At 34.9% G+C, this 4,521-nt stretch overlaps 1 long non-coding RNA gene across 1 annotated transcript in view; it reads right to left on the reverse strand.

Annotated features, from left to right (window-relative positions):
- The window catches only part of LOC131835354 (uncharacterized), a 4,639-nt gene extending 2,599 nt beyond the window's left edge, over window positions 1–2,040 (reverse strand). The window contains exons 1-2 of the long non-coding RNA XR_009355146.1: window positions 1,980–2,040; window positions 810–940 (exon numbers count right to left, since the gene is read on the reverse strand). This is a non-coding gene — a long non-coding RNA (uncharacterized LOC131835354). The remainder of the gene's footprint in view (window positions 1–809; window positions 941–1,979) is intronic.
- Window positions 2,041–4,521: the final 2,481 nt, after the last annotated feature.

Consider the following 4,521-nt stretch of genomic DNA (forward strand, 5'->3'; position numbering starts at 1 on the left):
ATTACCCCATGCATGTGGCTATCACTGTGTATCCTGTTCTGTGACCTGCTTGAAAGAAAATGGGTTGCTAAAGGCATTTTCTTCATGGTTCATCACCAGTGTTAGGAAGGTAGCCAAACTCCACAACCACGTTTCAAGTCTCTAGTTATATATCTTCTACTAACATCCCATTGACCAAAGAAATTCCAGCTCAAGTCCAATGTCAAGATGAAGGCAAGTAAACTTTACCCATAAGGAAGCTATATCAAGGCCATGGTGGCATAATTATATTATAGAAAAATGAAGAATTGAAAACACTCTTTCATTAAGATAAATATCATCTAAGGTAAGTTAAGACATTTATTGAATGAGAGTTCATCACCAGTGTTAGGAAGGTAGCCAAACTCCACAACCACGTTTCAAGTCTCTAGTTATATATCTTCTACTAACATCCCATTGACCAAAGAAATTCCAGCTCAAGTCCAATGTCAAGATGAAGGCAAGTAAACTTTACCCATAAGGAAGCTATATCAAGGCCATGGTGGCATAATTATATTATAGAAAAATGAAGAATTGAAAACACTCTTTCATTAAGATAAATATCATCTAAGGTAAGTTAAGACATTTATTGAATGAGATGTAAACATTAGGGTATAAGCAAAAGATATGTTTTCCCCTCACTCTAGGTCTTCTGATTTCCACATGTAGAAACCTTTCTCCTGGCTCTGGTTGAAGTATCAGATATATCCCACACTTCTTTTGGTTAACATGAGCAAACTTAACTCTTTATATAATTGAAATATTCTCCTTCCTTAGTAGAGAAACCTCACCTTGAACTTAAAAGTCTGCAATATAAGGAGTTGGTTTGACATCTCTCTTTCTTGCCCAGTTTCTCTTATTTGCTAACTACCTTTGTTTGTTTGTTTGTTGGAGTTAAGGGCTCTTTCAGGATTGAAGGAAGCTGTGGAGAGGGAAGAGGCCAGAAAACATTTAAAAATAACCAATATGGTAGTAATATGGCATCAGATTCTTTAGTGAGGCAAATGCAGATTTTCCTGCTCATTTTATTGTGAATATTTTAGTGGATTTTTTTGGGGAGGGGGCAGTAAGTTATTTCCTTATGACTTTCTGTATTTCTTTGGTTCCAGCTGGCAACAGCCCCCTCTTTGATAGATATTTTAGGTTGGTTGGTTCAGTACCATTCCCCTGCTTTCTAGTATGTGGGGGGAGGAAAAAAAAAAAAAAAAAGCTAAAATGACTTTAGCTCTGAACATGATTCAGGTTCCAGCAATCAGAAGTGTCATTGAAAAAAATGAATAGAATGACAGGTCTAATGACATTCATTTTAATAACGTGGCTTCTGACAGAGGCTATTGAACAGAATTTTGATAGAAGGTGACTATGTGTTCCTCAGATTCTTTGTGTTATGCTATGTTATTGAAGTCAGGGCAACATACACAGAGACAAGAGAAAATTATACGTTAAGGCCTTCCAAGAACACCTGGCAAACTGAGCCCATGAGAAAGAAGGTGGGGTAAACAGTATGTTCAGGGAGAGAGTGCCACCTATTGGTGTTTGCTGCACCAGACTGTATTAGTGTACTTGGCCTTCAGATGTTATTTGGTATGAAAGATTAATAAACTGGGAAAAACACTTATAAACCAATGCAATGTTTATACTATACTTTTCTTATTACCTAATTTAACACTCACATATAAGCTAGTTTGTGTAATGGAAACGCACTTCGTCGCAGAGGGTATATTATGGCCGCTTTCCAGTTTGACAGGCAGCCACCCGATCTTGGCTAGAGTAGCATTTGGAGGTCTAATTCTTTGAGGTGGCTTTTGGCTCACTCCTACCAGCTCATACTCAGTTCTCATCAGCCCTTCCAAAAATGTTCTAAGCTACTTAATACCCTTCAATAAATCCCTTTTTGTTTAAATAGCTTAAAATGGATCTTCTTTCTTGTACTAAAAGCAGACTCATAGAGTAAACATTACCTGGAGATGTTGGAGGTCAGAAAGTCTCAAGAAAATAGAGGGCTGAGATGGCTAAACCAATCTGGTAGGATTTTGCAATAGTAAATATCCTTCTAGATTCTGGAATTTAAGATCAGAGAGTGATCCAATGGTTGTCTATGGTACACAGCTATGAATGACTTACTTATATTACTGGTTGGAATCATCTTGAATTAAGAGTTTGTTAAGTAATATGAAGACTGTGTGTTGGATAGGCTGGATATTTTTAGCTCCTTTAGAAGACTTAGGAAAAAAAATGACAAGCTTAAAGCTTTAAAAATTTCTTCTCATTGAATTATCAAGATGAGAAATTTTCTATCCCTGGTGATAGAATCTTACCCTTGAAGGCTTATGTTAACATGAAGCACCAGAAACAAGAGTCTAATCCTCTGGGTTGCTGAATTCCAAAGGAAGTTGAATTCATAGCCTCCCTAAATGTCTTATTTAAGTTTAGGGTGTCTATGGAAAAAGAGCAGGACTGTACGAAGTGAACTGAGAAGGTTCCGTGGATTCAGATATTTCTTAGTATCTGCAGTCAAAAGTCTGGTGAGCCTTTCTTGCCAACAGAGGCAACTGCTCCCTGTCTGATGAAGTTACTTCTGCCTTATTGGGAATTGTCACTTGAGGCAGCTGACACACAAAAGGATATCACACAGTTCATTAATATATCTGTCTTATTACTCAAGATAATATTTTTGAGAATCATCTATATTGCTGCATGAAGTAGTAATTTGCCACCTTTATTATCTATTAAATGTATATGCTACAATTTACTTATCCGTTCTCCTGTTGACATTTATTTGGTCACTTTCAGTTAGCAGAAATGTGAATAAGGCTGCTGTTAACATCCTTTTGAGGTCTTCTGATTCATGCGTTCTTTTCTCTTGTATAAGTATCCGGGAGTGAAGCTGCTTGGTCATATAATAGGTGTTTAGCTGCTGAAGTTTTACAAAGTTGTATGGATTATAGTGGTTTAAAAGTCTGGTTGCTCCAAATCCTTGCCAACAGTTGGTGTTGTCAATCTTTTTAATTTTATTCATTTTACTAGAACTGAAGTAACATCTCTTTGTGTTTTAATTGATTTCCCTGATTTCTAATGATGTTGCACGTACTTCATGTGCTTGCTGGATATTTTTATATATCCTTTTTTGAAAAGTCCATTAAAGATTTTGCCCCATGTATTTTGATTGGATTTGTCTCTTTATGAGAGAAATGCAAGAATTCTTTATATACTCTGAATATAAAAATTCCTAATATACTCTTTTTACTTTAATGATTCATGATTTTTGTGGCCTGTAAGAAAATTGTTACAGTTTACAAAAGTGAAGGTCCCAAAAGTTTCTCCACTGTTTATTTACAGAAGCTTTATATTTAAGGATTCTTTATATTATAGGTCTTTTTATGATGGTTTAATAGTAAAACTTCTACCTTTGTCTTCCTTTGGTTCATTTCTCCTTGCATGTCTTCCTCCATTCCTTTAGTATCAAGATTTTTTTAAAAAGATTTATTTATGTTAAAGAGAGGGGGGGAGAGAGAGAGAGAGAGAGACCGAGCACGCACGCATGCATGTGGGGGAGGGGCAGAGAGCAAGCATCCCAGACAGACTCCCTGAAGAGTGTGGAGCTCAAAGTAGGACTCCATCCCAGGACCCATGAGATTACGACCTGAGCCTAAACCAAGAGTCAGAGGCCTACCCTATAGAAGTCAGAGGCCTTCTCTATATACCTAGCATGAATTTATTTTATTTTCTGATTGCTCATTCTCTATCCCAATATCCAAAACCATACATTTGGTATTATTTTGCGTTTAGGTATGTGTTCTTTTGAATATTTTTTGTTTACTGTATATAGATAGTAGTCAGTTCAGTAAGTTAATTACTCATCCTTACATACCATTTATGTATTAAAATCCTCTTGGATTTATTTCTGTCCCTCATGACTATTTCCTCCATGTAGAATTTCAAGTATGTTCTTTTATTTTAAAAACTTGAGACTGTGTTAGAAAACATTTTTATTTTCTGTGTTTCTTTAAATGAGAATTTGCTAGTATAAAATTATGGCATTAATTTATTTGAGTTATTTGTCTCCAGTAATTTGAAAATAATGTAACACTGTTTTCTTGCTGACAGTGTCAATTATTTGCTATGTCAATCTGATGGTTGTTTTAAGGCACATACACTCTCTCTGGGAACCTGGAGAACTGTCATGTTACTTTAGATATTTCTGAATTTCATTATAATTTATTTAGATTTGTGAATGTGTATGAGAATCTTTGTGAAGTTTAAATCTTTCTTTAATTTTTAGAAATTACCAGTTTTTATTATTTCAAATATTTTCTCTTTTATGTTTTTTCTTCTTATACTTCTACCATTTATATCCTTAACCCTTTTAAAAATATTATTTATCTTTAACTATTTCTGATAGTCACTAGAATTTCTTGACCCTATCTTTCACTTAGTAACTTGCTTTTTCTGCTACCAAATTCATATTTGATATTTACATTTCAGCTATTATGTGTTTTATAT

The sequence above is a fragment of the Mustela lutreola genome, chromosome 7, assembly GCF_030435805.1.
Source record: "Mustela lutreola isolate mMusLut2 chromosome 7, mMusLut2.pri, whole genome shotgun sequence".
Lineage (NCBI taxonomy): Eukaryota > Metazoa > Chordata > Mammalia > Carnivora > Mustelidae > Mustela > Mustela lutreola.